Source organism: Podarcis gaigeae (assembly GCF_964106915.1).
Source record: "Podarcis gaigeae genome assembly, chromosome: 9".
Taxonomy (NCBI): domain Eukaryota; kingdom Metazoa; phylum Chordata; class Lepidosauria; order Squamata; family Lacertidae; genus Podarcis; species Podarcis gaigeae.
In genome coordinates, this window is record NC_139685.1 from 53,875,053 (window position 1) to 53,887,661 (window position 12,609).

General features: G+C 39.9%; 1 long non-coding RNA gene across 1 annotated transcript in view; it reads left to right on the plus strand.

Annotated features, from left to right (window-relative positions):
• Nucleotides 1–3,983: 3,983 nt before the first annotated feature.
• The window catches only part of LOC310852948, a 75,673-nt gene continuing 67,047 nt past the window's right edge, over nt 3,984–12,609 (plus strand). The window contains exon 1 of the long non-coding RNA XR_014568473.1: nt 3,984–4,084. This is a non-coding gene — a long non-coding RNA (uncharacterized lncRNA). The remainder of the gene's footprint in view (nt 4,085–12,609) is intronic.

Consider the following 12,609-nt stretch of genomic DNA (forward strand, 5'->3'; position numbering starts at 1 on the left):
TCTACTCTCCATCCAGGCAAACAAGAAGCATTGTCAGAGTTTAAGGACATATTCCAGCCAGCTAAAGAGACACTCAAGTGGGCAAAGCAGGGCTAGCAAGCAGTGTGGCTTGGGAGGGTGTGTAGCCTGGGGAGAGTCCCATGGGCCACATTTGGTCCCAGGCTTGAGGTTCCCCATCCCTGGCCTGGGATGCTAACCTGGCATATCCTGTTTCCCACTGTGACCATGCAGATGCCTATGGGAAGCCCATAAGCTGAGAGCGATGTCACTTTCCTGCTGTTGTCTATCAGCTGCTCCCAGAGGCATGTAAAATGAGACTTATATTTTCTTGTAGCAGCTGAGAAGGAAGTGTGTGTAAAAAGCCTGCAGGGTGGGCATTGCGAGAGGAGCTGTGGATTCTTAGCAATCTTAAAACTTCCCTGATATTCCTCTTTTTCAGGACAAGGGTTTGGGGTCCACTAACAACCCCTTATGCAGGTTTATGATTATATTGTGCTGGTGGCAAGGCATCACCAAATAACAGCACAATTTGTAAACCCTTTCTCTGTTCCTCAGTTATTATTACTATTACTACTACTACTACAACTCCTTTTTATGTAAATGCCCTGTGGGAGTCAGTGGGTGTGCTCCAGAAGAAATTCTGAAGGTTTTAGTTTTTGAAAAGAATGCAGCGTACTGAAAAGGGTTATTCAGTAAGCAATGCCAACAGTAGTAATTTCTGAAGTAGCCAAATTTTATGAGAGGCTTACAGGATGTTTGTGGTCGCTCGGACAGACAGCAAGTTACAGCATACAGGGCTGCTGCTTCCTTTCAGTGGCCTAAATCTCAGCGGCTATTTATATTCACCAGCAATCTCACATAAATGTTATCTGACATATCTGTAGCACCTACCAGCAAAGGGAACTTTGCCATTGTTCTGGCCGTTGGGCAACATTCTTTCAACCTTGTAAACTACCTCACTGGAATTACTTCTGGCCATGACTGAATCTAACAGGATTTTTGCTCCTGAGCTCTGCAACTTCATACTTTGTGGAAACTGCTTCAACAGGTAAAATGCCCTAAGAAACATGCAAGATCTGGCCTGTTCCTTGGTCGAAATGTTAAGATTCCAGACTCCCCAACTCTGCTCCAACAAAAGTATTTAGCTTGGGTCTTCAAACATGCAAGGCACAATTCACATCTTCCACTAACAGCTTTGGCTTGTGTTTCTTTCAATACAAATATTTATATAGTGCCCACTCATATAAAATGCATATAAAATTACCAATGCAATACACAGTAATATGTAAAGATACAATGGAATGTAAAATGCCATTACAAAAGTACAGAATAATTTGTAATATGCAGGAAGGTGAAGCCTCTAATATCCTTCGTCTGCCAGTATGACTCTGTGTGTCATTAAAAACAAGCATGTGAGAGATGTTTGGATTTGAAATACTGTGTTCTGGTCACCTCATCTAAAAAAAAAAAAAGATATTGTAGAGTTGCAAAAGGTTCAGTAAAGGGCAACCAAAATTATCAATGGGTGGAGCAACTCATGTATGGAAAAAGGCTGCAGCCTTTTTAGTTTTGAGAACAGGACAGTAAGAAGTGACATGACAGATGTTTATAACATTATGCATAGAGAAAGTCAATAGAGAAGCATTTTTTCTCCCTTGTAACACTGCAACTCATGGATGAAGCTGAATGTTGGACGATTCTGGCAGATAAAGGAAAGCACTTTTTCACTCAACACATAGGGTTTATCCATACTTACATGTAGCCCAGCTCTTTCCAGGCACAGGTCAGTGCTGAAAAACTCCATGCCTGAGTGTCATTGTTTTTCACCTCAGAACTTTTCCTGTGTAAACCTGCTCTTTAATGCTCAATCACAGCAAATACTAATTCAGGTTTTAAGCGGATTGCCATTTGCTGCAACTGAGCACTAAAGAGTGGGTTTTCACAGGGAAAGCTCCAGAGCAAAAGAAAAAGGAAGCTTGGACACAACGTTTTAAAGTGCAGACTGTGTCTGGAAAGAGCAGAGGAAAGGTAAGTGTGCATAAGCCCTTAGTTAAACTATAGAACTCACATTGTTGTTCTGCAATAGAAGTCTTGAAGTCTTAAGGCAATATTCCAGGATTACTCGAGTATAAGTTATTTGTAGAATGCAGTGCAAATTACTTTTCTTGAAGCTTCATGGGAACAGCTATGTAAAGTTGTCACAGTCTTGTCATAAGCACATATATGTGCAGTATTTTGACTCATCCTTAATTGATGGCAGAATTCAAATGTGCAGACTGCAAAGGTAATGCAGGCAAAAGAGTAAGAGGTATTTCTTCTAAGCTGTGAGTCCTAGCATAAGAAAATGAAACTATTGCCTGTGTAAACAGGAGCTCGTTTCTAACAATGAAAGCTTTGAAAATTTTGCCTAATACCCCCTGCTTACCCTGCACGGGATAGGTGCCCACGCCCCAACACAACATGCAGTGTTAGGAATACCAGAAAATGCATTTTGCAGCATAAAAGTATCACTGTTCAGGGTGTAAAAGGATTTGTCCCTGGTGGCACTGAGCTTAATGACACTGTCAGTAACACAGAGTTGGCAGTGAAGTATCTACGTGGGTAATTCATCCCAAATGGGGAAAGGAGGCTACATGAGGTTTTCATTTCAATTACTGCCTATCCATACTGAAGGAAATACTAGCCCGCCTGGGAAGACTGTGTGATTTTATTGCGTGACCGTGTCTATCCAAACCCCTCCTGGGGGAATCAGATTGTACAAAAATAACTATTCTGTAGTGCCAAATTTGTTTGTGTTGGTGGTGGGAGAGTATTTAATAGGGTATTGATAAGAATTAAAACATGCTATGGGTGTGTGGGGTGGGGGGGAACAACAGACCTCTATTGATTAATCCCAAAATGATTTACTTGGGATGAAAAAAGCTTTGGGCATGTATGAAATTCAGTCAGAGATGCTCTGCCCTCTGTACCTTCAATATAAGATTACAAGGGGAGAAACATCTGCCCTCTCAAGCAAGAGCAGAGTGACAGCATGGCACGACCCTTTAAAAATGCTTACTGGGCACCTTTTGAGGGAATAGTCCTGAACAGATAAAGCCAGCAGGGGCATCAGTGTGCAAGGAGGGAATACATGTCATCAAAACTACTGCTAGAGAAAAGAAAAAGTTGCAGCCAAAATAATGGATTTTATTTTAGAAGTACTTCAAGTTCAAGTCCACATACAGTGGTTTACATACAGCTAGGGCTCATCCACACGTCCCTTTCTCTGCCACTTTCCTCCAGGGAAACCCAATCTTTATCGTTGAATGAGAGGAAACGCCAATTGGGTTTTCTCCAGATTGGTGTTTGCTCTGCTTTATCACCAAAGAGCAGGTTTCCCCAGGGAAAGGGGTGGGGAAAGGGCACAACCGTTGAGACCCATGCTTTCTAGGCACGGAACAAGTGCAAGTCTGGATGCGCCTTCAGTTAAAACAAGACCATCCCTGCCTACAGGCTGCTTCACGCAACACACAAGGGGATAGGGGGGAAATCAAATTCTGGTGCCAATTCTTAAATAGTAGTTCTTCTAATGACCAGCTGGCATAGAAGCAGCTCAGGGGCCATAAGGGTCTGGTGGGTGGTGTTTTGGCAAAGCTGGTGGAATGAGCCCTGCTTCTCATTTCCCCCATTGAGACACCCCGATGGAGTGGCTGCTTCCAGGTGTGAGCTGAAGGAAAAGAGACCTGATGGAGCTGGTCCTCCAGCACACGATGGAATGAGCCCTGCTTACCAATGTATAGGCTGCGGAAGCTGACAGAGCAAAGTGATAACTTGGAAGTGGCAGTGTGGAAATTCTACTCTGCCCACTTCCAAGCCCCACTCTTTAACTCTTTGCCAGAATGCTAATAAAGACTCAGCCAGCATCAAGAAGGGAACAAACAGGAAACTCAGGCAACCCCCATTTATGTGGGGGTTACGTTCTGAGGCACCACGTGTTTAAGTGAAATCGCATATATTGGGAACACTATTGGAAAAACTATCAAACACCACAGTCGCTCCCTCCAAACCTCCATGCTCAAACTCCAACTCTCCACAGGCCTCAAAGGTCAGTGCAAGGGCTCCTGGATTGTTAGACACTGTTTTCTTGCCATTTTTGCTGTTTCCATTGTATTTCCCCCCCTTTTCTTGCCACTGCTGGGTTTGCGGCGATGCAGGCGGGTGTGGTCACCCATGCCTTGAACACATGTAAATAGGGAGTTGCATGTATTAAATTAGCTCTGTTCTCACTTAGCTCCAGTCTCCAACCTCACCCAGGGGCCGGATTTTTAAAAATCAAAAGCTGGACAGGCTAGGTATCGCTGATACAAGATCCTCTTTAAGGAGTGCTGTCTGCATGTACCTGTAAACCAAGCGATTCTGTTGTCACATTCTGTACCCCCTCCCCATGCATTGGAATTTCATTTCAACCACAACTATGTCAGCAAGCTGCTGCCTCATATAATTTATGAAATATTGCATTAAAAATAATAATCCACCACTTGGCAAACACTGATAGGGGTGTAGGCAAGGTGGAGAAGGGAGGTGGAATGAAAGCAAGTAAAGAAACATGTTACTGTACATGTATTGTCTTGAAACTATGCGCTGCTATAAGAGGCCCCAAGACATCTCTGACTTACTACTGGTACTTACATAGCTGAGGTACCTGGTTATCGCCACCTTGAACAGAGACCCAGTGGTCGTATTTCATTCTTAGAATAATTTATGGCATATGTCCCTCCTTTTTTTAAAAAAAAAAATTGGATCATATAGCTGCATACAAATTTCATATCTATGTGAGACAACTGTATTTGCTTGCAGCCTAAATCTGAGGCACAGTGTCAGCTCTGTTATTCATTTATTTTGATGCTTAGTCCACCTTGTTCTGAGGATTCCAGATGGGTAACAGCAAACTGTCATTTTCATCCTTTGTGAGGTGCCCAGAAAATAAATAAATAAATAAATGGGTAAATAAATAAATAAATAAATAAATAAGAGCTTGCCTATAAAGTTGGTGACCTTCCTTCCACCTCCAAGTTTTGATTTCTTTTTTGTTATTTTCTTTGCAAGGCTGCTTTTAACCTTTGGTTACTTAAGAAAAGAACACTCCGATTTGTTATAGAAAGCATAGCCACTGCCGTGTTCAGTACATCTGTCTTGCATTTTGAGCTCAATGGCAAACTGTATTCTGTTCACAATCGTCTTCCTGTGAAATGTCCCATCTTGCACACCTCCACTCCCATTCCCATTCCCATTATGAGCCACTTTGCAGGAGAGGCTGGGGCAAGATTACTTTTCAACCCTGGTTGATTTTAAATAGCTCTCTGGACAGTTGAATAAGAGCTAGGAATGAGATAAGCGCTGGCAAAAATACAAACTTTTTCTTTTACACAATAGGCTTGTTTATTTTATATGCTGATCCATCTTTTAGTAAATTCCACTGGGTCAAAGTTCATTACTTCGTGGCAAAAGACCTTTGTACCCCACAACCCCCAAATTTAATTCTTCTTGTCTCATATTTTGCATGGTCTGCTAACCTCTCCATTTTAATCATGTTTGTACACCAACTCAAATTCACTGAATTTTCTTTCTTCTTAGTAACATGCAGAAAGTTTTTTTTTATTAAAAGCCAAGGTTACAATCCAAAAGAGTCCAAGATAAACTGAAATCAGTAGAGATTTATACTGTAATGTGCAAAGCTCTTCCCTATCCATTTAATTTTTCTTGCCTATTTTTACTATTAACAATCTTGCATTTCATCAGTAACCCTGCTGCTGGTGTGCGGCTGGTGGGCCTTCAAAACAGTGAGAAAGCTAAGCAGGGTGAGCCTTACCAAAATTGCTTCCACAGTTATCATTATTTGCGTACAAGCCTCTTCGTTGACCGCCACTACAATTAAAAGGGATATACTCTCTCTTAATGAAGGAAATTGTGGTGGCTGGTATAATTAATATTCCTTCAGTAAACAGAACAACATGTGCATACAGATAAGACAGGGAAGCCTGCCTCTGTGTAATTAGTTCTCACAAACCAGTAATCAGCAGCTAATTAGTTTTATTTCTGTTCTTCCAGTACACTGGATGGCTCATTCCCTCTCTGCTTCCCACTCTCTATTTATGTAAAGAATCTAAACTGGAATCTCTTTCTCACCTTTTGCTAATCACAGAAGCTTTACATATTCCTGTTTGATCTCTCTCAAAAAAAAGGCCTTTAATGCGCCCCCTCTCCCTGTCCATTATATTCACTGCACTCTTAGCATTCCAATATTGTCTCCAACGGATTTTATTATTGATGGAATTGGTGCTTTTGCAATTGGACTAGAAGATCACCAGTGTCTCTTCCAACTCTACAATTCTATGTTTCTGGTTGCCCTTATCCAGTACTTTTTTTCTTTAAAAAATGTTTAGGGGTACTCTCATTTTCCTACTCACATTGAAATACTGCACCTCAATGAGGCCAAACTTAGATTCACAAAATGTTTAGGGGTATGCATCCCCCTGCGTCCCCCCAGAAAAAAGCACGGCCCTTATCTGAACATTTTCTAACTTCAGAGGTGAGGCAACCACAATTGTGTGCAGTATTCCAAATGTGGTTGCACCATATATTTGCATAATGGCATTATGATATTGGCAGTTTTATTTTAAATTCCTTTCCTAATGAGCCCTAGCATAGAGTTTTCCTTTTTCATGACTACCACATACTGGGTCAGTACCTTCATTGAGCTATCTACTACGACCCCAAAGTCTCATTCCTGGTCAGTCACCTCCAATTCGGACACCATGAGTGTATATGTAAAATTAACATGTGTTTATTGCCCCAACATGCCTCGCTTTACACTTGTTTACATTGAACTGCATTTGCCATTTTACTGCCCATTTACTCAGTTTGGAGAGATCCTTTTGGAGCTCTTCACAATCTCTTTTTGTTTAAACAACTCTGAACAATTTAGTATCATCGGCAAACTTGGCCACTTCACCGTTCCAGCCTAACTTTAGATTGTATATTTGAAACACTAATGAACTTTCATGGACTATTAAAAAACAAATCACAAAGTGATGCTGCAATGTAGCAAACTGAGTTTAAAATGAGTATAAAAAATGAGCAATTGTCCATCCCTACTTCAGTATTTCTGGAAATAACTCTCAATAGTTAAATTGTTGCAGAGAAGTAGTACCAGTCTTTTCTTGGAAGCACTTCACTCATCAGACCCAGTGGGAGCCTTTGTTTTGACTACTGTGAATGGCGTTGTGTCAACAAACATGGATAAATCTGAAAGACAGGTAGTCACAAAAGATGGAAGACTACCAAAGACCTTTTTTGAAATGACAGACAATATGGACTTGATTGACATTTGGAGAACTAAAAAACCCCTAGGTAGAGAGGGGACTTTCTTCTCTGAAGCTAACATGACTTGGACAAGAATTGACCAAATTTGGATTACAAGAGGGATGGCAACTAAAATCCGGAAGGTGGAAATCTGCCCAAAAATCTGCTCCGACCATAACCCCATGAGAATGGACATGAAATTAACACCGATTGGTTCTTTTAGATGGAGAATGAACGACACCTTGTTCAGGGACCCTGAAATTATTAAGAAGGCCCCAAAAAATATGAAAGATTATTTTGAAATAAACTTGAAGACAACTGTGGAAAAAAGAGTAATCTGGGACGCGAGTAAAGCCGTTATGAGAGGTTTTTTGATTCAGCAAAATGCTATAAAGAGGAGACTTCAAGAGGAAAGAAAAGAAAAGATTCTAGAGAAAATTGGAGAAGGAGAGAAGAGATTAAGGACTAAACCAAAGTCACAGGAGATCCTGCGAGAAATTAAATTATATCAGGCACAATATTTGAAATTGGTTAATCAGGATATAGAATGGAAGATTAAACAAATGAGACAAAAAACTTTTGAATCGGCTAATAAGTGCGGAAAGCTGCTAGCTTGGCAGCTGAAGAAAAGACAAAAATTAAACACCATGACCAATCTTGAAGTAAATGGAAGGAATATACAAAACCCACAGGAGATTAAAGACTGTTTCCAGAGATACTTCAAACAATTGTATGCACAAGGGCCACAGAATGAGATCAAGATTGAGAAATTTTTAGAATCAAATGGATTACAAAATATATCTCAAGAGAACAAATTCATATTGAATGACAGAATTTCTGAACAGGAGGTTGAAGGTGCCATTAAGAACTTGCAACTAGGCAAGTCTCCAGGCCCGGATGGGCTTTCCTCCAAATATTACAAAGTAATGAAAGACTATTTAATTCAACCATTAATGGAGGTTTGCAATGAAATTATGGAGGGGAAAAGAGCGCCGGAGTCGTGGAAAGATGCTTACATCACGCTTATACCGAAAAATGAATTAGAAAAGACACAACTTAAGAACTACCGCCCCGTATCCCTACTTAACGTGGATTATAATTTTTTTGCGGATATTTTAGCCAAAAGATTGAAAAAAGTTTTAGCAGGAATTATACATAAAGACCAAGCAGGCTTTCTCCCAGGCAGATACATGTTAAATAACACGAGGAACTTAATTGACATTTTGGAAAAATTACAAGTTAATATCAATACAAAAGCTGTTTTGATATTTATTGATGCAGAGAAAGCCTTTGATAATATTTCTTGGAGTTTTATGAAGAAAAATTTGCAAGGGATGGGGGTGGGAGAAAGGTTTGGAAACGGTATAGGGGCGATTTACTCGGAACAAAAGGCAAAATTAATAGTGAATAATGCAGTCACAGAAGAAGTTAAGATAGAGAAAGGGACACGACAAGGCTGCCCAATTTCCCCTTTGCTTTTTATCTCAGTCCTGGAGGTCTTGCTGAATATGATTAGAAGGGACCAACAGATTCAGGGTATATAGGTCGGAGCCAAACATTACAAACTGAAAGCCTATGCAGATGACCTAGTTTTGACATTACAGGAGCCAATCCCTAGTACTAAAAGAGCTTTGGAAATAATACAGGAATTTGGTCAGGTGGCAGGGTTTAAATTGAATAAACCAAAAACTATGGTTTTAGAGAAGAATTTAACACCAGTTGAGAAGGAAAGGTTTCAGGGAGAAACAGGCCTAACAGTGGTGAAAAAAGAAAAATACCTAGGGGTGAATATGACTTCGAAGAATGTTAATTTATTTAAAGACAACTATGAAAAGTGCTGGTCTGAAGTGAAAAAAGATCTTGAAATGTGGACAAATTTAAAGCTTTCCTTATTGGGTAGAATTGCAGTCATCAACATGAATGTATTGCCAAGATTGTTGTTTTTGTTTCAAACGTTACAGATTATTGACAAGATGGACTGTTTCAAGAAGTGGCAAAAAGAAATTTCTAGATTTGTCTGGCAGGGCAAAAAGCCCAGAATAAAATATAAAATTCTCACTGATGCAAAGGATAGAGGGGGGGTTTGCTCTGCCGGACTTTAAACTATATTATGAGGCAGCAGCTTTTTGCTGGCTAAAGGAATGGCTACTTCTTGAGAATACAGACATTCTTGATTTGGAAGGATATGACAATGTTTTTGGATGGCATGCATATTTGTGGTACGGTAAGGACAAAGCACATTAAAAATCATATTGTCAGGAAAGCACTGTTCAATGTCTGGGTCAGATATAAAGATTTCTTGGAGAATAAAACCCCAAGGTGGCTCTCACCTATGGAGGCTAAGGCCTTGAAAAAATCTAATATGGGATCGAACTGGCCAAAGTATTGGGAAATTTTGGAACAGGAGGGGGACAAACTGAAACTGCAGAGCTATGAGAAACTTAAAGATAAGGTGCATGACTGGTTACATTGTTTTCAAGTAAGAGAGGCCTATAATTCGGACAGGAAAAATGGTTTCCAGGTGGAAAAATCGAAGTTGGAAACAGAATTGTTAGAACCCAGTGCTAAGGTATTGTCCAGAATGTATAATTTGCTGTTGAAATGGAATACTGAGGATGAAACAGTTAAATCTGCTGTAGTAAAGTAGGAATATTTAGAAAATTATTCTTTGGCCAAGCAAAAGAGAGTGAGGCCTTGTGGGAGTTTCATCAGCCACAAGGACCCTGGGAAAGGAATTGTGTATCTTTAAGATTCTAGACAACTGACTCCTCAGCTGAAAGGTTTATTAGAACCCAGGATGTCTTGATTAATGAAGGATCTAACACCTGAGTTCAATGATGTAAACATCCCCCCTCCCAGTGTTGTTATCTGCCCTTGAATTGCCTGGGAATGTGTCTCTGGCGGAAGGGAGGAAACCCTTTGATTTAAAAGTTTGAATTCCAAATTGGCCCAGCTGTCAAGAGGTAAATTGATAGACTAGCAAGCCGATCATTGGTGCATTCAAAAAATAATTTGAGTTTATGATTGGCTTGAAAGTTACGACGCAGGTTGCGAATTGGAAATAAAAGATCAGAGAATCCTCTGCTCTTGGCCTCTCTGCCTTTGCCCTGCAAATCGCAAAGATGCCCGGCTCTATGGTTCCAGCTTAATAGGCCGCTATTCATCTTTTGAAATGGAGATCTTCGATCGTCTTCTACTTGCAGAGGCTTAAAGAACATCAACTATCCTATCTTTGTGTTAGAGTTGTAAGTATGTAATCTTAGTTAGTCTATGTAGCTTTGTTGTTTTCTTACCTGTAACGTTCTAAAAGATGTGCCTGCTATTTTAGCATGTTTCTTATGTTATTTTAAAATAAACATTTTAAAGATGAAACTGTTTTAGTTGTGTGCCTTTCCAAAAGGGAATAGCTAAGTCCTAGCCTTACGCTTGGTTACGCTATACCGTAGAACTTCTGCCTGCAAGTCTGTGGATACAGCTTGTAGAGAAGGGGACAGCCAGGCTAATGGGTCACGGCCTTCTCCCTGGGTTGTGATTCTGGATCCCCTGGATCAGAGGGAGTGGTGGCAGCCCTACCGGGTTTTGTTTGTTCTGTTTTGCAAAAACGTATGTTCGTCCGCCAACCCTGTCCTGGGCGTCCTGGTCTGGCCGGAGAGCAGAGACAGGAGAAGGGAGGGGCAAGAGGTTGGGGGACGAGCATTACTACATCTGCTATGATAAAATGGGCACAAGATATTGGTCATAACATTATGTTTGCTGACTGGGAACGGTTGTGGACCACCGGCAAGAAATTTACGGCATGTAATGCCTTAAGAGAGAATATTATGAAAATGATTTACAGGTGGTACATGACCCCAGTCAAGCAAGCAAAAATATATCATTTGCCCGATAATAAATGTTGGAAATGTAAAGAAACAGAAGGAACATTCTTTCACCTTTGGTGGGCCTGCCCAAGGATTAAGGCTTTCTGGAAAATGATCTATAATGAACTGAAAAAAGTATTTAAATATACTTTCCTAAAGAAACCAGAGGCCTTTCTCCTGGGCATGGTTGGCCAATTGGTGCCAAAGAAGGATAGAACTTTCTTTATGTATGCCACAGCAGCAGCAAGAATACTCATCGCAAAGCACTGGAAGACACAAGATCTACCCACCTTGGAAGAATGGCAGATGCAAGTAATAGACTATATGGAACTGGCAGAAATGACCGGCAGAATCCGAGATCAAGGAGAAGAACAGGTGGAAGAAGATTGGAAGAAGTTTAAAGTTTACCTACAAAAATATTGTAAAATTTATTAATGCTAAGGGTATTGTAAATGAAATGAAGGGGTTCAGGTGATTAAGATAAATAAGAGTATAAAGGGAAGGACAAAGGATGAACTTGAATATTAAATGATTTTGCTGAATTAATTTATAAAGTGGAATACAAGAAAGGAAGGCGGGTGGAAGTAAGGAAAATAAGATTTGGAAGGGTATTGATTTGAATGAGAGTGTTTTTTATGCTAAATTTTCTTTGTAATGTTTTTTAATTATTTTTTCTATTTTTTGTGTGTATTTTTGATGTCTGTTGTTTGTTTGTTTTTGTGATTTTAGTTAGTCTTTTATTGGTTGTTAACTTTTGTAAAATCTAATAAAATATGATTTAAAATATATATATATATTGACTGCTGTCAAAAGTCAACGGTGCCATTACTTGAACGAGGGTATACAATTTATTTGGGGGGAGCTAAACCAGTTTCCCATTATCATTTGTGAGTCTAAACCAGTGTAATGGAAAGCAAAGGAGCTCAAGTGTCTTGCAGATGATATCTTTAAGCTCCCTGATTATATAGTTTTGGAAAGAGATACTGAACAGGGACCATATATAAAGAATGCTGTACTAAAGCAAAAACCTGCCATGCATGGATATAAAGAAATTAAGGTACCAGGAAGCAAATCAGTAGGTTTACTGGGAGATGAAAAGATGGTATCCCAAATTCCCATACTAAATTCCCTTCCCTGTAGTCATCAATTTTAATTTAACATAAGCCATGATAATAAATACATTTTATTGCCTCTCTCATCCCTTTCTTATGGGATCTGCAGATGCAGACTCTCTGCTAATGCTTTTGACTGATTTGCAGGACTGAATTTAGTTCATGTTACTATAATCATCACAGGTAAAATATAAGTATTAGTGTTTTTAAATTAATGAACTCTCTTCTTGTTGGCACACAGCTTGAAATGTTGTTGCACTTAATTCCAGATAGATCCTGGGAATATTTTTGATCAA